Below are 22,007 nucleotides of genomic sequence, written 5' to 3' on the forward strand. Positions count from 1 at the left end.
TCAGGTTGTGACTTGACTTCTCCTAATGATGGGAGAATTGTTTTATCAAAATGACAATCCTCAAATCGTACATTAAACACATCACTAGTCAAAGGTTCTAGATATCTAATGATTGATGGAGAATCAAAACCAATATAAATTCCAAGCCTACATTATGGACCCATCTTAGTGTGCTATGGAGGTGCAATAGGAACAAATCGTGCAACCAAACACTCTAAGGTGACTACATTTGTGGTTAACCAAATACAAGTTGTAATGGCGAGTACTCGTGATATGCAATTGGTCTGACACAAATCAAAGATGTTGCATACAATATAGCATGCCCCATGCTAAAACAGGTAATTTGCTTTTCATAAGCAAAGGCCTAGCAATCAATTGAAGTCTCTTAATGAAATATTCATCTAAACCATTTTAGGTATGAGTGTGTGCAACAGGGTGTTCAATATTAATGCCAATGGACATACAATAATTATCAAATACTCAGGATGTAAATTCACTATCATTATTAAGACGAATTGTCTTGATAGGATGGTTTGTAAAATGTGCTAGGAATCTAATTATTTGAGCAAAGAGCCTGGCAAATGCAACATTACATGTAGAAAGTATACAAACATGTGACTATCTGATTGATACATCTATTAAAACCATAAAATAACTAAATGGTCCACAAGAAAGATGTATGGGTCTACATATATCCCCTTGAATTCTTTGCAAAAAGGATGGAGATTCAACAATTACTTTTGTGGCTGATGGTCTGATAATTAATTTCCCTTGTGAGTAGGAAGAACATGGATAATCACTTGGTAAAAGAATCTTCTAGTTCTTTAATGGATGTCCGTGTGAATTTGCATTATTCGACGCATCATTATAGATCTCAGATGCCTGAGTCGGTTATGCCATAGTATAAATGTTTTTTAGTCAAAGCACTTCTGGTGCATGACAATATGTGACTCAATCATTTTTATTGTCGTACAATATAATCCAGATGAAAATGTAGGAAGTTTTTCTAATACTAGGTTCTGGCTAGAATCAGTTGAAATGATTAGTAAATACTCTTCCTGACCTTTATTTATAGTTTCAATATGATAACCATTACTACATATATCTTTGAAACTTAACAAATTTCTTCTGGATCTGGTAGAATATAAAGCTTCATCAATAAAAATTTTTGTTCTATTTGGAAATATAATATTGGCTCTTTCGGAGCCTTCAATCAGGTTTGCAGAACTTGAAATTGTATTGACATTAGCTTTTTCCATGACTAATGGTATAAAATATTTTGCATCGTGTAAGATTGTGTGTGTGGTTAAACTGTCTACTGGACAAATATCTCTCATAGATATGTAAACCCAAAATCTATGAACCCAAAATCTATGTAAACCCAAAATCTAATTTAACCGTTGGATACACTCTCTATATAAACCCAGTTGAATATATAAACCCAGATTTTGAATATATAACCCAGTTGAATATATAAACCCAGTTTATACACTCTGTTTTCATAGATTTTGAAATAGATTTTGAATCTGAATTTTTCATTTTTAAAAAATTTTGGGTTTGAAATGGGTTTCACTTGATAGATGTTTGAAATGGGTTTCAAATGGGTTTCACTTGATAGATATATATAAAAAATCTGGATATTCCAGTGTATAAAATTGATATTCTCCATGTTCTCATAGTCCAGTGTATAAAGTTGTGGGTCTGAAATAGATGTAAAGTCCAGTGTATAAAATTGATGAAGGGTTGAAGATGTTCTTAGTAAAATGTTTAAGATCCTAAAATGTGGTAAAAAATGATTGAAATCTATCACATTCTTAACCTAACTCCCTGAAAGAAGTTCATGAAATGTACCTTGGTTTTGATGATCTCAATGTGCACCTTGACTAAATTAGATGATAGTATGGTCTAATTTGATGCTAACTTTAGCTTATTTTGGGAACCGATTTTTTTTTTTTTAAATTTATTATGAAAAAAAATATATATATATAATATGATTTAAATCTATATAATAAGGGAAGAGGTTTTTTGAAAATGTATAAAGAAACATGAGAAAAGTTAAATCCGATAATTTTTGCCTGACCAGATAATTTTTTTAATTGATTTAATTTTATTAAATCCGATAATGAACTAATTAATAAAGAAACATGAGAAAATATCATGTTTTACCAAGAGATAATTGTATATAATGACCAGATAATTGTATATAATGCTCTTAGACATTTCAAAGTTTCCTTCTTATATTAACTTCGTGAAATATCAATCATTCACTTTCAACAAATCTCATAGGCTGGCTATATTTACCAAGAGATTTTGTGTTTTTCTTTTTTAATTGTAAAGATAGGTTGTTTAATCAACAGTTAGAACTCAAAAAATTCATTTTGGTTATGGCTCACACCATACACTCCATTTTATGAATGCATTTTTTTGATCTATAGTTTTTTATTAGAGTGTTGAAAGAATACTGTGAGTGGGTTCTAAGTTAGGTAAAGTTTGGAGTAGGTGAGTTGGGTATTCAAAATTTGTGAAATAAATATTCAAAATATGTGAATTTATGGCACTGATTTCTTTCTATGTGCTTTCTTGCCTTCTACATACATATGTTACTAAAAATCCTACTTGCATCAGCTCATCATTTGGTCGTCATCAGCCTTATTTTACCAAGTCACAGCTATTTTGATCTGGGTTCAACCCCTTTTTTTTTCTTCCCTCTAAAGGATCATTCAACGTTGAACAACAATTTAATCAATCCATTGTGTTATGTACTTTTTATACAGCGTTTACAGACACTTATTGCCTGACTGGATAATTTTTTTAATTGATTTAATTTTATTAAATCCGATAATGAACTAATTAATAAAGAAACATGAGAAAAGTTGTATATAATGCTCTTAGACATTTGAAAGTTTCCTTCTTAAATTAACTTCGTGAAACATTTCTACAAACCAAATTGCTCTCATACAAAGCATTTTTTATAAAATATTGTAAGTTTATATACTTTTATTAAATTTTTTGTGTTAAAATTTATATAATTATACGTATAAATTATGGAATTGAGATGCAAAATATTGGAATTGAGCAAAGGTGCAAAGGTGCAGAAATTGAGGATTTGGTGGTGGCTTTACTTGGCCTCTGCAATCTTCTAATGAAGGAAGAAAAAGTTATGGATGCTGAAAATCCCTTTATTAGGTAATTTGGTTGTCTGTATATTGTTTTGGGTGTAGATTTCAATATTTTTGTCTTTTATTTATTAATTTCTTTTTTGTTTTATATTCCATTCTGTGATGAATCTGTAGATTTCTTGACATATATGCAAAGTTATACGGGGAGAATAATGGAAGAGTTTTTGAATGGCTGTGTTTGTTGGCCCATGTGAAATGTGCATAAGGTGAACTTCGTATTCTTCATTGTATGCAAGTAGTTTTCTTCCTGATTTCATTTAAATTAGTAGGATCATGTTAACACCAGTACTTGTGTGGGGTCAAAAAGTTGCTCATTCTACTATGAGTGGATTGCGGTGAACTTTAAATTTAAAAGTTCATTCATAGATGGAGATCTATTTCAAGTTTTTTGAGTGTGGGGTCATGTGCCATTTTCATACAGGGAATGCTGATAAAGGCAGTCAATTATATAGAAATGCTCTTCAGGTCCTTACAGATTCAAAATGTATGCCTTTGGATGACAACGTAATGGAAAAAATGATAGATTTACCAGAATTGCTGCATTTAGTGGGAAGGTATGCCTTTGTTTCAGTTCTGCCACTTTTCTAATTAAGAAACCTCTTTGTGCTCAGACTACAATAATTTAACTAGCTATGTTTGCATTTAACAAAATAAATTGATAGGTTGAGAAGTTTTGTGGATGTTCTATTATCATGTGCACATAATATCTTTTAATATCTTTTGATAGATTTGAGTTGACATGTTGATTTAGATGTTCTTAAAGCCTGTGATTGCTCTTCTACTGATTATGGAGTGCCTTTCTTTTTTTTTATTGGTTCCTTAGAGTTGTCTCTACTTACAGATCTGGGTTAATAACATTAAGTATTAAAATTCATTTGTGAGGATAGTTTGTAGTTTGTATATTTGAAGGTGTGATAATCTTGAACATGCTATTAGGTTATGAATTTGTTTGTTATTGGCTTAATAAGATGGATTAAAATTTGCAATCCATGCAGCACATGAATTTTTGGGAGATGGTTCATAGATTGAAATTACCATAAATAAGATGGTCGATAGATTGAAATTTGCAATCCATGCAGCACGTGAATCCATGCAACACGTGAATTATTGGCTTAATAAGATGGATTGTAACTTGAAATTACCATAATCAATCCTAACTTGATTACCATAATTACCATAAATAATTACCAGAATTCAGAAGAATACCATTTGTTTTGTGTGTTTCAATATGTATCATAGAAATGAATGGTTAGAATTAAATTGTGTGTTTACAATATGCTATAAGTTTTGAATTTGATATGCTTAATTGTTACCTAGATGATATTCTTTCGTATTGGTTTTAAAAGGTGCTTCCAATCTAACTTATTTTAGGTTACCTGGAGAGCTGCACAGGGGTAGTCCAACGGGGCTATCTTCCATATATTTGTACCATATTATAATAGGCTATTTCAAATATTCAGTTAAATTTTGTGTGCTTCCAGGTATTTTTTTTTAATGTGGGGGGGGGGGGGCTTTGATTTACTTTTACTGAACAATTGAAGGTATTTATTAAATGTGTCTATATATATGTGTGTGAATTCATACATAGCTGTATATTTCTGCAAATGAAACTTACTGACTTATTGATAGCTTCAGCTCTAGATTAATTGGTCACAAAATTGTTCAACTTCAGCTTAATTAAACTTGGTCTGAACTGAATCCAAGCCCATCTAGGCTGAGCTTGGTTTTCACATGCTTGGTCAACCTTGCTCATGTACCTAATGGATTTGGTTTTTAAAGTCCCATGTTTATTTCAAATCTATGTGAAGCCATATTGAATGCTTTATTATGTTGTTTTGTAATCCTGATAGGTTGCAATTAATTCATCTTTACAATATGTTATAAGTTTTGAATTTGATATGCTTAATTGTTACCTAGATTTCGTATTGGTTCTAAATAGTATTGGGATTATATTTATAATAAATTTAAATAGTATTGGGATTAAATTTAATTTTATCAAATTAAAAAATAAATTTAAATAGTGTGGGATTAAATAGTGTTCGGATTAAAAAAATAAATTTAAATAGTGTTGGGATTAAATTTTATATTAAATTTGTAATTTTATCAAATTAAAAAATAAATTTAAGTAGTGTTGGGATTGCTTGAAGAATCGACTTGATCAGCATAATACATGGGGGCGGTTTCAATGACTCGGCTGTGGTTGAGATTGATGAATTTAATTCTTATTTCGGATAGATATTGAATTTAATATATAAAAAATCATATAATCGACCCAATCAACTTATTCATATGCATACAACTTGAAACATGTGTGTTTATTTTCTTAATTAATAACTTGAATTCAGCTTTAAACAATTGTCGCTAAAGGACTCCAAAGAAGCACTTTGAACCTGTTTTTGAGGTTTGAGATCCTTGAGTTTCATTACTTTGGGTTCAAGGTCTGAAAGAATTTAATTGGGTGTATGAATATTATATAGATATGGTTTGCGTGAACTCCTCATTATGGTCTTGCTTTGTAAGTTATTCATATGTAGGTAAGGTTTGGCTGATGGTTGTTCATTATATATATAGTTATTCATGTGTAGGTATGGTTTGGCTGATGGTTGTTCATTATATATATAGGTATGACTGATGTCTGACGCTTCTTTTCTCTTTTTTTTTCCTTTTTTTCCATTACCAAGTGTCTCATTTGTCTAATAACAAATATCAAGTTTTTTTCTTTCATTACCAACTGTTTAAATTGCTGATTAAACAGTTTTTTTTTTGGGTCATAAAATTATGTTTGGACTTTTTAAATGATAATTATAAATTTAATTTGAAGACTATAAAATTGAAGTTAGTTGGGGAAGAGAAGAGTTTAAATTTGGACAATTGTTGTGCTCCTATTTTAATACCTTTTATGTTGGTAGGGCTGATTTTAATTTTATCATTTTAATGTAATTGTTAAAATACATCATTCAACTGTCATAATTATATAACCAAATATTTTCAGGTTGAAGTACAACAGTTATGGACAATATCACCATTTTCGAACAAGTAAGGTTTTTTTTTTTTCCCCCCCTCCATATAAATTTAAATACCTCTCTTATAATGTAAGGTCTATTTATTTAAAATAAAGCTTATTTATTTATTTATTTATTTAAAACTTATCATATCTAATTTTCTTCTAATAAATGCGTTAAACAACTACTTTATAGGTGGATGAAGACTTACACCGAATGGTAATATCAAGAAAGAAATGATTTTTTTTCTTATTTATCTGTACAAAGTTTTATTTATCACTCTAAAGTTTTTATATATATAGATTCAATTTCTTCAACAAAGAAATGTTAATGTTGTTCACGATGAACGTGACCTTAATACTATTCGTATTCATGAGGTAAGCCTAAAAGTAACTAATATACGAATGCATTTTCTTATCATTTTGTATATTATTTATAAATAGATTCTACTTATTTTTTTATAAGCAAAGGCAAAGAAAAAACACAAAGCAACATCAAAGGAGACAAAAAAGGCTATCCCTTCTGGCAAAGGAAAGGAACATACAAATCCCGTGGTATGGTTTCTTAACATTTTTATAAAGTTTGTTTTCCAAATATTTATTAAATTTTTGTTTTTATATAGATTTTTTTCTAAAGAATTGCATAGTGTCATATACTATTTTTTATGTACATTTTTATGAGTTATTGTTTTAAAATATTTATTCAATTGTTTTGACTGATTTTGAAATATTTTTCTAAACTATGTTAAAGTAAGCATTTATACATGTTAACGCATTTGTCTGAACATTAATTTGAAATAGATTTTTAAAATTAATTAAATGAATTTTTTAATTATATAAAATAGGTTTTTTAAAATTTTTATTTTACTTATAAGTTCTTAAGGAAAGAAGAAAAGGACAACAAACAATTTGCAGGTTGCAGTTTGCAGCTTTGTGTGTGTAATGTGTTTTCAAATTATTTTTTTCCTCCCTTTTTAAATTTCATCAATGCACACATTGGTTTTTATGTGATTAACAATTCAACCGAGCGAATAAGAAAAGTTAGTTAAACTTTTAAGAACAAATACATGATAAAAGGAAAGCAAGAGGGGATAATCTTCACATTTTATGCACCTAATTATATAATATTCTCATTTTAGGCACACAATGATAATGTGTTATTAAAAATTGCATTGACTCAACGTGCACGGCGAGAACGTGAAAAAAAACAAAACCCATGTTCTGCATACCAATTAGGACAGCGCCTGTGACGAGAACGAGAGAAATCAAAGAAATGTATCAATCCAGGACAACCTTCTTTAACACTCAATTGATAAGCAACTCTGGTAAATATATTTTTATAACTGTATTTTAATTTTAATATTATTTATACCGTGCCTTTAGGCACGGGCATACGCTAGTCTATATAATAAGGGAAGAAGCTTTTTGAAAATGTGTGAAAATGTATGAGAGATACATTTTCATCCAACGGTTTAAATTGTCCCATCTAAATTTCATTGGTCAGGATATCTTCATTTCCTCTCTCTCTCTCTAATGGTATCTTTGAGCATCAACGGCATCAAAATCTAATGGTAAGAAAATCTCTCTCTCTCTCCTCTCCATCACAGGTACTCATCTCCTCTCTCTCTCTCTGATTTCAATTTTTGAAAACTCTCTCTCTCTCTACCTGCATCGGAGCCCATCCCGTGCGACGACCACCGACCATCGCGACGCCGACGACCACCGACCACCTCTCCTCTGTGTGTCATCCTCTCTCGACGACATCACCGACCACCTCCTCTCCTCTCACCCTCCTCTTTCGTCTCTCTCCCCTTGCAAGGTAAACTAGAACTTCCAACTTTAATTCATGAAATTTTTTTGCTTGAATCTGAATTTTTTGTGGGTTTGTAAAGTTGAATCTGGATATTTTTGACATGTGGGTGTTTGGTTAGATTGATTTTGAAATGAGTTTGAATAGATTTTGACATGTGGGTGTTTGAATAGATTTTGATTTTGAAATGAGTTGAATAGATAAACGTTGGATATGTAAACCCAAAATCTGTTTCATAGATTTTGAAACATTCTTAACTGTTGAATAGATTTTGAATCTGTTTCATAGATATGTAAACCCAAAATCTATGAACCCAAAATCTATGTAAACCCAAAATCTAATTTAACCGTTGGATACACTCTCTATATAAACCCAGTTGAATATATAAACCCAGATTTTGAATATATAACCCAGTTGAATATATAAACCCAGTTTATACACTCTGTTTTCATAGATTTTGAAATAGATTTTGAATCTGAATTTTTCATTTTTAAAAAATTTTGGGTTTGAAATGGGTTTCACTTGATAGATGTTTGAAATGGGTTTCAAATGGGTTTCACTTGATAGATATATATAAAAAATCTGGATATTCCAGTGTATAAAATTGATATTCTCCATGTTCTCATAGTCCAGTGTATAAAGTTGTGGGTCTGAAATAGATGTAAAGTCCAGTGTATAAAATTGATGAAGGGTTGAAGATGTTCTTAGTAAAATGTTTAAGATCCTAAAATGTGGTAAAAAATGATTGAAATCTATCACATTCTTAACCTAACTCCCTGAAAGAAGTTCATGAAATGTACCTTGGTTTTGATGATCTCAATGTGCACCTTGACTAAATTAGATGATAGTATGGTCTAATTTGATGCTAACTTTAGCTTATTTTGGGAACCGATTTTTTTTTTTTTAAATTTATTATGAAAAAAATATATATATATAATATGATTTAAATCTATATAATAAGGGAAGAGGTTTTTTGAAAATGTATAAAGAAACATGAGAAAAGTTAAATCCGATAATTTTTGCCTGACCAGATAATTTTTTTAATTGATTTAATTTTATTAAATCCGATAATGAACTAATTAATAAAGAAACATGAGAAAATATCATGTTTTACCAAGAGATAATTGTATATAATGACCAGATAATTGTATATAATGCTCTTAGACATTTCAAAGTTTCCTTCTTATATTAACTTCGTGAAATATCAATCATTCACTTTCAACAAATCTCATAGGCTGGCTATATTTACCAAGAGATTTTGTGTTTTTCTTTTTTAATTGTAAAGATAGGTTGTTTAATCAACAGTTAGAACTCAAAAAATTCATTTTGGTTATGGCTCACACCATACACTCCATTTTATGAATGCATTTTTTTGATCTATAGTTTTTTATTAGAGTGTTGAAAGAATACTGTGAGTGGGTTCTAAGTTAGGTAAAGTTTGGAGTAGGTGAGTTGGGTATTCAAAATTTGTGAAATAAATATTCAAAATATGTGAATTTATGGCACTGATTTCTTTCTATGTGCTTTCTTGCCTTCTACATACATATGTTACTAAAAATCCTACTTGCATCAGCTCATCATTTGGTCGTCATCAGCCTTATTTTACCAAGTCACAGCTATTTTGATCTGGGTTCAACCCCTTTTTTTTTCTTCCCTCTAAAGGATCATTCAACGTTGAACAACAATTTAATCAATCCATTGTGTTATGTACTTTTTATACAGCGTTTACAGACACTTATTGCCTGACTGGATAATTTTTTTAATTGATTTAATTTTATTAAATCCGATAATGAACTAATTAATAAAGAAACATGAGAAAAGTTGTATATAATGCTCTTAGACATTTGAAAGTTTCCTTCTTAAATTAACTTCGTGAAACATTTCTACAAACCAAATTGCTCTCATACAAAGCATTTTTTATAAAATATTGTAAGTTTATATACTTTTATTAAATTTTTTGTGTTAAAATTTATATAATTATACGTATAAATTATGGAATTGAGATGCAAAATATTGGAATTGAGCAAAGGTGCAAAGGTGCAGAAATTGAGGATTTGGTGGTGGCTTTACTTGGCCTCTGCAATCTTCTAATGAAGGAAGAAAAAGTTATGGATGCTGAAAATCCCTTTATTAGGTAATTTGGTTGTCTGTATATTGTTTTGGGTGTAGATTTCAATATTTTTGTCTTTTATTTATTAATTTCTTTTTTGTTTTATATTCCATTCTGTGATGAATCTGTAGATTTCTTGACATATATGCAAAGTTATACGGGGAGAATAATGGAAGAGTTTTTGAATGGCTGTGTTTGTTGGCCCATGTGAAATGTGCATAAGGTGAACTTCGTATTCTTCATTGTATGCAAGTAGTTTTCTTCCTGATTTCATTTAAATTAGTAGGATCATGTTAACACCAGTACTTGTGTGGGGTCAAAAAGTTGCTCATTCTACTATGAGTGGATTGCGGTGAACTTTAAATTTAAAAGTTCATTCATAGATGGAGATCTATTTCAAGTTTTTTGAGTGTGGGGTCATGTGCCATTTTCATACAGGGAATGCTGATAAAGGCAGTCAATTATATAGAAATGCTCTTCAGGTCCTTATAGATTCAAAATGTATGCCTTTGGATGACAACGTAATGGAAAAAATGATAGATTTACCAGAATTGCTGCATTTAGTGGGAAGGTATGCCTTTGTTTCAGTTCTGCCACTTTTCTAATTAAGAAACCTCTTTGTGCTCAGACTACAATAATTTAACTAGCTATGTTTGCATTTAACAAAATAAATTGATAGGTTGAGAAGTTTTGTGGATGTTCTATTATCATGTGCACATAATATCTTTTAATATCTTTTGATAGATTTGAGTTGACATGTTGATTTAGATGTTCTTAAAGCCTGTGATTGCTCTTCTACTGATTATGGAGTGCCTTTCTTTTTTTTTATTGGTTCCTTAGAGTTGTCTCTACTTACAGATCTGGGTTAATAACATTAAGTATTAAAATTCATTTGTGAGGATAGTTTGTAGTTTGTATATTTGAAGGTGTGATAATCTTGAACATGCTATTAGGTTATGAATTTGTTTGTTATTGGCTTAATAAGATGGATTGAAATTTGCAATCCATGCAGCACATGAATTTTTGGGAGATGGTTCATAGATTGAAATTACCATAAATAAGATGGTCGATAGATTGAAATTTGCAATCCATGCAGCACGTGAATCCATGCAACACGTGAATTATTGGCTTAATAAGATGGATTGTAACTTGAAATTACCATAATCAATCCTAACTTGATTACCATAATTACCATAAATAATTACCAGAATTCAGAAGAATACCATTTGTTTTGTGTGTTTCAATATGTATCATAGAAATGAATGGTTAGAATTAAATTGTGTGTTTACAATATGCTATAAGTTTTGAATTTGATATGCTTAATTGTTACCTAGATGATATTCTTTCGTATTGGTTTTAAAAGGTGCTTCCAATCTAACTTATTTTAGGTTACCTGGAGAGCTGCACAGGGGTAGTCCAACGGGGCTATCTTCCATATATTTGTACCATATTATAATAGGCTATTTCAAATATTCAGTTAAATTTTGTGTGCTTCCAGGTATTTTTTTTTAATGTGGGGGGGGGGGGCTTTGATTTACTTTTACTGAACAATTGAAGGTATTTATTAAATGTGTCTATATATATGTGTGTGAATTCATACATAGCTGTATATTTCTGCAAATGAAACTTACTGACTTATTGATAGCTTCAGCTCTAGATTAATTGGTCACTAAATTGTTCAACTTCAGCTTAATTAAACTTGGTCTGAACTGAATCCAAGCCCATCTAGGCTGAGCTTGGTTTTCACATGCTTGGTCAACCTTGCTCATGTACCTAATGGATTTGGTTTTTAAAGTCCCATGTTTATTTCAAATCTATGTGAAGCCATATTGAATGCTTTATTATGTTGTTTTGTAATCCTGATAGGTTGCAATTAATTCATCTTTACAATATGTTATAAGTTTTGAATTTGATATGCTTAATTGTTACCTAGATTTCGTATTGGTTCTAAATAGTATTGGGATTATATTTATAATAAATTTAAATAGTATTGGGATTAAATTTAATTTTATCAAATTAAAAAATAAATTTAAATAGTGTGGGATTAAATAGTGTTCGGATTAAAAAAATAAATTTAAATAGTGTTGGGATTAAATTTTATATTAAATTTGTAATTTTATCAAATTAAAAAATAAATTTAAGTAGTGTTGGGATTGCTTGAAGAATCGACTTAATCAGCATAATACATGGGGGCGGTTTCAATGACTCGGCTGTGGTTGAGATTGATGAATTTAATTCTTATTTCGGATAGATATTGAATTTAATATATAAAAAATCATATAATCGACCCAATCAACTTATTCATATGCATACAACTTGAAACATGTGTGTTTATTTTCTTAATTAATAACTTGAATTCAGCTTTAAACAATTGTCGCTAAAGGACTCCAAAGAAGCACTTTGAACCTGTTTTTGAGGTTTGAGATCCTTGAGTTTCATTACTTTGGGTTCAAGGTCTGAAAGAATTTAATTGGGTGTATGAATATTATATAGATATGGTTTGCGTGAACTCCTCATTATGGTCTTGCTTTGTAAGTTATTCATATGTAGGTAAGGTTTGGCTGATGGTTGTTCATTATATATATAGTTATTCATGTGTAGGTATGGTTTGGCTGATGGTTGTTCATTATATATATAGGTATGACTGATGTCTGACGCTTCTTTTCTTTCTTTTTTTCCTTTTTTTCCATTACCAAGTGTCTCATTTGTCTAATAACAAATATCAAGTTTTTTTCTTTCATTACCAACTGTTTAAATTGCTGATTAAACAGTTTTTTTTTTTGGGTCATAAAATTATGTTTGGACTTTTTAAATGATAATTATAAATTTAATTTGAAGACTATAAAATTGAAGTTAGTTGGGGAAGAGAAGAGTTTAAATTTGGACAATTGTTGTGCTCCTATTTTAATACCTTTTATGTTGGTAGGGCTGATTTTAATTTTATCATTTTAATGTAATTGTTAAAATACATCATTCAACTGTCATAATTATATAACCAAATATTTTCAGGTTGAAGTACAACAGTTATGGACAATATCACCATTTTCGAACAAGTAAGGTTTTTTTTTTTCCCCCCCTCCATATAAATTTAAATACCTCTCTTATAATGTAAGGTATATTTATTTAAAATAAAGCTTATTTATTTATTTATTTATTTAAAACTTATCATATCTAATTTTCTTCTAATAAATGCTTTAAACAACTACTTTATAGGTGGATGAAGACTTACACCGAATGGTAATATCAAGAAAGAAATGATTTTTTTTTCTTATTTATCTGTACAAAGTTTTATTTATCACTCTAAAGTTTTTATATATATAGATTCAATTTCTTCAACAAAGAAATGTTAATGTTGTTCACGATGAACGTGACCTTAATACTATTCGTATTCATGAGGTAAGCCTAAAAGTAACTAATATACGAATGCATTTTCTTATCATTTTGTATATTATTTATAAATAGATTCTACTTATTTTTTTATAAGCAAAGGCAAAGAAAAAACACAAAGCAACATCAAAGGAGACAAAAAAGGCTATCCCTTCTGGCAAAGGAAAGGAACATACAAATCCCGTGGTATGGTTTCTTAACATTTTTATAAAGTTTGTTTTCCAAATATTTATTAAATTTTTGTTTTTATATAGATTTTTTTCTAAAGAATTGCATAGTGTCATATACTATTTTTTATGTACATTTTTATGAGTTATTGTTTTAAAATATTTATTCAATTGTTTTGACTGATTTTGAAATATTTTTCTAAACTATGTTAAAGTAAGCATTTATACATGTTAACGCATTTGTCTGAACATTAATTTGAAATAGATTTTTAAAATTAATTAAATGAATTTTTTAATTATATAAAATAGGTTTTTTAAAATTTTTATTTTACTTATAAGTTCTTAAGGAAAGAAGAAAAGGACAACAAACAATTTGCAGGTTGCAGTTTGCAGCTTTGTGTGTGTAATGTGTTTTCAAATTATTTTTTTCCTCCCTTTTTAAATTTCATCAATGCACACATTGGTTTTTATGTGATTAACAATTCAACCGAGCGAATAAGAAAAGTTAGTTAAACTTTTAAGAACAAATACATGATAAAAGGAAAGCAAGAGGGGATAATCTTCACATTTTATGCACCTAATTATATAATATTCTCATTTTAGGCACACAATGATAATGTGTTATTAAAAATTGCATTGACTCAACGTGCACGGCGAGAACGTGAAAAAAAACAAAACCCATGTTCTGCATACCAATTAGGACAGCGCCTGTGACGAGAACGAGAGAAATCAAAGAAATGTATCAATCCAGGACAACCTTCTTTAACACTCAATTGATAAGCAACTCTGTTAAATATATTTTTATAACTGTATTTTAATTTTAATATTATTTATACCGTGCCTTTAGGCACGGGCATACGCTAGTCTATATAATAAGGCAAGAGGCTTTTTGAAAATGTCTTAAAATGTATGTGAGATACATTTTCATCCAACGGCTGAAATGAGTTGATTTTAAGCATGAAAGGCTGAGATGCGTTGTAATATTTTCAACGTCCCGCCCAAAACAATCCTGTCTCCTGCACCCTCTCTCTCTCTCTCTCTCTCTCCAACTTCTCAGGTGTCAAGAGCTCTCTCTCTCTTCCTCTCCCTCCTCTCTACTGCCGCTCCGCTTCCACCGTTGCGCCGCCTCCGATCTCCACCGACAACCACTCTTCATCTTCTCTCCCTCCCTGTAACAACCCTCATACTATTTACCGACTTATGACTGATTGATTACCGATAACCATCGATTACCATTAAACTGAATTGATTACGATTGATAATTGAACTGATTAAAGTACTGAACTGACTGACTGAAATTGGAAACCGAATTGATTGAGTATATGTTAGTTAAATTGCATTCTATCTGTTTGACTGTATGATTATCTGTTCATGCTTATATGTTTAAACTGCTAATTGAAGGCCATATCGGCGGCCGAATTAGAAACCGATTGATGTTCCATGATCCTCAGAATTAATGTGATTTTATGGTATAATTATCTGAAAATTGATTAGGTATGATTAAATTAGATTAATATTGATCAATTGCATAGTTTGATTTATTTACCATTTTGCCACATGAGTGGTCCACTCAATACAATATACTTGAGCCTCAATATACACCTAGATCAAACATTGCATCAGCTCATTTCTTGTGCTTAACCGACCAAGAGAGGGAGAGGGAGAGAAATTGAGTTCTACCTTGTAAATTGCTTGGAAATTGAAGTGTATTTGCATATTTGAGCTCCCTCACTCCTAATTCTACAAGACTAAGGTAGGACATCCATCTTCTTGTTGTTGTCTTAGAATTAATTCTTGCATGATTCATGTTTCAATTGTAGAGTTAAGTCTTGTTTTAGTTCATACATGAAGGATAGAACATAATTCATGCATGCATGTTTGAATTGATGAGTTTTGAGTTGAATTCATGGTAAAATTGTACATGCATGTTCATAATTAGGCTTGAGTCCACGAATTCATCATGTTCTTGAAAAAAATGAGTCCAGCTAAACAAGCTTTGAAGGTTGAATTTGGTTTGAATCCATGCATGTTTGCATGTTCTTCATATTCTTGAAAATGGGTTTGAATATGGTTTTAATTGACTCACCTTTGGGGCTTGAATTCATAAATTGAGCTTTGAAACTTGTTATACATTGAATTTAGTTATGTTTTCCAGAATTTGGGCCCAAGAGGTCGAGTTTGGAGTGGTAGAATGCTTGGTTTGAGCTTGGGAGGCAGATCTGGAAATTCCAGATTTGGCTTCCTCGCTCGAGCGAAGGATTCCCCGCTCGAGCGAGCACCTTTGTCCAGGGCTCCGCTCGAGCGACCATCGAGCGACCATCGAGCGCAAAATCACAGTATCCAGTATTTTTACTGTTTTGCAGACCGCTCGAGCGAAGGATTACTCGCTCGAGCGAAGCCTTTGATTTTGGACTTACGCTCGAGCGTAGAAAGTCCCGCTCGAGCGAGGCTCCTAGTTTCAGCAAACTTCGCGAAATGTTTTCTAAGTGTATTTTTGCATCCTCATCCCATTCTAGGCATTTTTAGGCCTAGTTTAAGGCATCTTGTTGAAGTTATAGATGTAGAACACACCGAGGCATTAGGGATTAAGTTGTTATCTTTCCCAACTGTGTAGCTTAGTGTGTTCAATCTGTTAACTGTGTAGGGTTGGCGACTGGGGAGACACGCTCTAGCATACTGTAGGCCGAACTCTGTGAGTAACAACTGTGTAAAGATACGTTCAAAATGATTATCTTCTGAACAATTGAACTGTACTGTTTTCTGAACTGATACTGTTAGTTGAATGAATGTATGTCCTATATTCTGAACTGTATTGTGGCATCCTTAGCAATTACTGTATACTGTTACTGTTACAGAGATCTCTGTCGGTTCCCTTGTTGGAACCACTACTGTTACTGATTGATGGCCATCATTTACTGTTCGGTCTTTTAAGGCCTACTGTTTACTGCACTGTTATGCTAATGGATGTACCACATATGATTGTTTACTGTACTGAGCAACTGAAATACTGATTGAATTGAACTGTTTTCATTACCGTAAGGACATTCATTCTAAACCTCTTTACGCATTATGTTATTCACTGGGCTTTAGCTCACTGTTTATATATATATATGTAGGTGCTCAGCCACCAGATCGGAGCTAGGAGCGTGGGTTAGACTCCAGTTTTGTCAAGCCAGCCTTTGTGCCTCACTGCGAGGTTCCGAGTTGCCATGCTATGGCTTTGGGGTGTTTTGCTTGTTTTCCCCCGTTTGTCTCCATACTGTTTGGAGTACTGTATAGACTGTCAGTTACTAACTGTACTGTTATCAAGGGATTAGGTCCCTGTACTGTGTGACTGTAAATTTTGTATAGACTGTACTGTTTGTGTATGTATGATTGCATGAAAATCTTTTTGGCATACAGACTGTCACAGCTCATTGGACATTGTTTAATTACTGTATTGGCTTCCGCCAGGCCCTGTACTCTGTTTTACTGTATTACTGTTAAGCAGGCCTTCGGTAATCTCGGATTACTGGCCGGTTACGGTGCTAAATCCATAGGGCCGGGTTTGGGTCGTGACACTCCCAGATCTCAGATCGTCCTCCGCCGTCACCATGTCTTCCCAAAGCAAACACAGAGAGATGGTGAAACTGATAGGGTTCTCTCTCAGATAGGGTTCTCTCTCACTCTCTCTCCTTCGCATTACAACATGCAAACATCTCTTCTCCTTCTCTCTCACTCTCTGTGTGTATGTATTGATTCGGGGGCGAATCGGGTCTCGCCTTGCATCAACTGAATCATTGAATTTTATTGAATTGTTGCCGCTTTGTTGATTTGTGGTTCAAGATCAACTGGATTCGTTCATTTCTAGGTTTGATTTTCATTCTTTGGCATTTAAATTCACTTCTGTAACTAGAGATTTGAACAATTCTAATAGACAGAGCCAGAAACAGATGAAGTCTATGCACAGATCACTTTACACCTAGAAGTAGATGTGAGCTTATTACTGTTAAATCATTTATTTTTATGCCTTGCAATATTGGGAAAATTGGGTTTTTAAAGTAATTTTGTGTGTGTGTGAATGTTTTATGGTGATGATAATAGCAATCTGAACCTACAAGTCCTGATCCGAGCCCACCTGAGCAACCGAAACAGACTGTTCATTCTTTCTGTAAAATTTTAACGGCATCTGATACTAGCACCCATGGAGGGTTTTCTGTTCTTCGGAAGCATGCCAACGAATGCCTGCCACAATTGGTAATTTCTCTCATTTTCATTTCCCTCTGTTTGGTTAGTTATCTGAGGAAAAGAAAAAACAAAATTGAAATTATGTTGATGTTATAGTTTCAAGAAATTGGAAAGCAGGCCTAATATATGGGAAATTGGTTGTAATTAGTACTGTTACAGTGGGGTTTTGATTACTCACAATTGTTTGGATTAGGTGATTTGGGGAGAAAAGAAAAGTTACTTTTTTATAATCTCTTGGTGATTGTTAGTTTTGTCTCTAAAATTCTCATGACAAGTGGTTTTGATTTCTCCTTAATCACGTAATAAACCTTTTTTTGTTCTCTTTTCTTTTTCTCTCTCTATTTTTCAAACGATTGGGGATGATAACGGTCTCTTCTCTCTTCTTTACCCAGCTAAATTATTCAAACATTTGAGTTGCCTTTTCATATCCTTCAGGACATGACCCAGTCAACCCCAACCCTGGATTTGGTTGCCAAAGATCTTCATGGGCATGAGTGGCGATTTAAGCATATATTCAGAGGCAAGTCCCACCCTTCTTGCCATTTGCTTCGTGCCTTTTTGCCATGTTGTCGTTTAATTTAGGTATAGTCTATAGATAACATACTGAGAGGTGAAATCTATATTTCTTTTCCTTTGCATAAATTTGATGATATCAGGTCAACCTCGAAGACATTTGCTTACGACAGGCTGGAGTACTTTTGTGACTTCCAAAAGATTAGTTGCAGGGGATGCTTTTGTTTTCCTGAGGTATTCGATACTTGATTTTTAATTGGTTTAGTTATGTGATTGCCAAGGAACTATAAGGTATTCTTATTCTAGGATTTCCAAAAGGTTTACAAAATAATAAGTTGAAATTTGTGCTTAGCTCTGTACTTATTCTATAGTTGATCCTTTAGCTATTGGTTGACATTGTGTCATGCATTTTATATTTGTTTGAAAATTGAGTACGTTGTGATTTTTGAAATGGGTTTGATGGGTTTTGATTTCTGAAATTTGATTTCTAATTTGATTTCTATTGGGTTTGATGGCTTTAATTCGCAGAAATTCGAAGTTAAATGGATTTATAATAATTTGATTTCTAATTTCTAATAATTGTTGTAAACGCAGAGAGATGGTGAAACTGTAAGTCTCTAACTTTAATTTGGTGTAAACTATTTTAATTGTTTTGGTTGGAGTGGTTGTGATTTCTGAAATGGGTTTGATGGGTTTCGATTTCTAGTAATTTGGAATGGATTTGATGGGTTTAGTTAAATTTGTATGAAACAATAATATCAGGAGTCAATAACTCAAAACACACCCACCCAAACAATTATTATTATTATTATTATTATTATTATTATTATTATTATTATTATTATTATTATTATTATTATTATTATTATTATTATTATTATGAATTAATTTGATTTATGTTGATTTATTATGGAATGGCTGAATAATTATTGCAAAAAGGGAGTTTCACCATCAACTGCAAAAGTTCATTTCAACCAAAAACTTTCAGTTTTAATAACCATTTGATAGGCTAGCTATTAAATTGTGTAATCATCAGGTTAGATATGGAAATACTAATCATCAATGTAAAAGGTTTACATCTTGAAATAATAGTTATAAACTCTCTAGGTTAGATACATGTAAGACAGACGTATTTTGCTGTGAAATGGTGGCAAACAAGGCTTGCGTAGGGCTCTGTTTTGTTTAATTTCTATTTGGTTGGCGAGAATTTCTGTTTAATTTCTGTTTGGTTGGAAAAGAAAGGCTTTGTATTCACACTTTTCTTAACCTAAGGATGGTTTGAATCAGTAAAAATTGTGGATCTTGAATAAAAGTTGCATTCATCTTTGCTGGAATTCGGTTTTTAAATTCTTAAAAATATAATCTGTGTTTTCAAGACACACTTTTGAGTTGTCATTTGTCATATTTAGTAGGGCATTCATGGTTCTTTATTTTTGCCATAGGAAGTTACTGTGAAATGGGAGTTTGGGTAATGTGGCGATGTAATTATGGTAATCTTGCTTGCATTTTAAGGTGTATTATTATTGGAAATGAATTCTGCATGTCATGGGGTTTGGGATGCTTATCGATGTACACATAAAGATTGTTGGAAATGAATTCTTGAATTTCTATGCTCTAAAACACTTTTATCGATGTACACATAAAGATTACCTTCCTTTTTGGGATGCTTGAAACACTTTTGATCATCACATGTATTTCTTTCCCCTGATGATTCATATTTCTCTGATAAATCAGCCAATCTAGATTGTTGATAACTTGGCAGGCACAAACCTTGAAATGTCATAATGTTTCATCAAGAAACACAACATACTGGATGATAATATCATTTTAGGATCTAATTACGAAACACCTGAAAGGATATCTAACTAACATAATTGTTTTTTTATAGCATTAATATCTATCTATTCTTATAAAAATGTTTTCTTTTTATTGGGACTGGATCATTGAGAACACTAAATGCAATTCTACACTCTTTTTTTATTGTCATCTGTAATGTTCTGTAAGAAGTTTATGAGTGTGATGTACTTGATTTTTTTCCCATGCAGCAATGCTTCAAGTATCGAAAACCAAGGCTTTTTGTGAGTTCTTTACCTTTGTTTATCTCATTGAACTGTACTTATAAATTGGCACATACTATGTAATTACTTTCACCAAGAACAAGCTTTCTATTTTATGTGTAATTACTTTCACTAAGAACTGTACTATATAAATTGGCAATCAGGTTTGGTTTTTGGTTTAGTAATGAAATTTTATGCTTACATACACTACTTTCTAAATTTCTTTAGTTTATATCAAGTAAAGCTTTTGGTGAAACATCATGAATAAGTATTTCCACATCTAACCTAGAGAGTTTATAACTATTATTTCAAGATGGATTCCTTTTACATTGATGATTAGTATTTCCACATCTAACCTGATGATTACACAATTTAATAGCTAGCCTATCAAATGGTTATTAAAACTGAAAGTTTTTGGTTGAAATGAACTTTTGCAGTTGACGGTGAAACTCCATTTCATCAAATCTAAATCAAATCAAGGGATTTGTAAAAAAATTTCACCAAATATTCAACAGTCATAGTTTTAATGAAATTTCAAAAAGAGTAATTATTGGATATGCGTTTCTTTCATTAAAAATGGTTAAAACAGATCTTTAGGATAGGTTTGGATTTTTTAAGAAAGATTTGATGAAATAAAAGAGAGTAAGGTTTGAGTGTTCCATATTAGATCAAGCTTTTAACCAAAATTTCTCTAAAATTTGATGAAAAAAGAGACTAGGGTTGGAGATGCTCTTAGTATAGTGATCCTGCTCTTATTTGTATCTCAGTTAACCAAAATTTCTCTAAAATTTTATGAAAAAAAGAGACTAGGGTTGGAGATGCTCTTAGTATAGAGATTAGTATTTTCACATCTAACCTGATGATTACACAATTTATTTTTCTTTCTACAATCTTTGTTGGAGCTGAGTACGAGAAGATTTGGCAATATCAGGTATTTATCAGGTTACGGCTTCATGAGTTTTGCCTATTATCATTAATTGTTTTGTTTTTGGTTCTTTTGTTGATGAATTTTCAGTGTGTTGAAATTTTAGAATTGTAATGGATGATTTTCAAGAGTATTAGGTGTTCATTACAATTTTTACTCAATCTATTCAGCTACTCTTGGGATACTCTTGGGATATGATTAGGTGTTCATGATACTTAATAGAATTGTAATACTCTTGGGATTTCAAGAGTATTAGGTGTTCATGATTTTCAATATTATTTTCAACATTACAATTTTGAAAATACTCTTGGGATTAGGTGTTCATGAATCATCCATTACAATTTTTTTTTCAACATTCTTTCATCTGTTCATCTATTTTTTTGGGGTTCTAATTTTTAAGTTGTTGCTTACAACTTTGCCTTTTTGTTATTGTTTTATTGGGTGTTTTTAGATTTTACATTGTGTTCTCTCCTTGCAATATCTGTTCCATAAATGAAAAATTTGTGTTTGGTAATAGTACTTTTGTTTTTTGAAAGAGTTAATTACTCAAACCGAATATGTGTTTCCAATATGGCAGTAATTCAGGTAGTCCGTAGTTTATTTAAAATTCTTGGGGTTTGTTTAGAATTTC

General features: G+C 31.4%; 3 long non-coding RNA genes across 6 annotated transcripts; all 3 read left to right on the forward strand.

Moving 5' to 3' along the window:
- Positions 1–3,045: 3,045 nt before the first annotated feature.
- On the forward strand, positions 3,046–7,489 carry LOC145798585 (uncharacterized). 2 transcript variants are annotated; one of them, XR_014339665.1, is made up of 8 exons: positions 3,046–3,186; positions 3,294–3,385; positions 3,601–3,733; positions 5,765–5,801; positions 6,172–6,215; positions 6,377–6,400; positions 6,484–6,558; positions 6,652–7,489. It is a non-coding gene; the product is annotated as an uncharacterized LOC145798585 (long non-coding RNA). The 2 variants fall into 2 exon arrangements; XR_014339664.1 differs by lacking the exon at positions 5,765–5,801.
- Positions 7,490–9,986: 2,497 nt separating this feature from the next.
- LOC114264614 (uncharacterized) lies at positions 9,987–14,520 on the forward strand. Of its 3 annotated transcripts, XR_014339668.1 has the most exons (7): positions 9,987–10,124; positions 10,232–10,323; positions 10,539–10,671; positions 13,110–13,153; positions 13,314–13,337; positions 13,422–13,496; positions 13,590–14,520. It is a non-coding gene; the product is annotated as an uncharacterized LOC114264614 (long non-coding RNA). The 3 variants fall into 3 exon arrangements; XR_014339667.1 differs by having other exon boundaries at positions 13,314–13,496; XR_014339666.1 differs by lacking the exon at positions 13,590–14,520 and having other exon boundaries at positions 13,314–13,539.
- A 3,105-nt stretch (positions 14,521–17,625) lies between these two features.
- On the forward strand, positions 17,626–21,426 carry LOC114258319 (uncharacterized). The gene is made up of 4 exons (XR_014341085.1): positions 17,626–17,890; positions 18,317–18,401; positions 18,538–18,628; positions 20,440–21,426. It is a non-coding gene; the product is annotated as an uncharacterized LOC114258319 (long non-coding RNA).
- Positions 21,427–22,007: the final 581 nt, after the last annotated feature.

This window comes from Camellia sinensis, chromosome 9 (assembly GCF_055761805.1).
Source record: "Camellia sinensis isolate YWXY chromosome 9, ASM5576180v1, whole genome shotgun sequence".
NCBI lineage: Eukaryota > Viridiplantae > Streptophyta > Magnoliopsida > Ericales > Theaceae > Camellia > Camellia sinensis.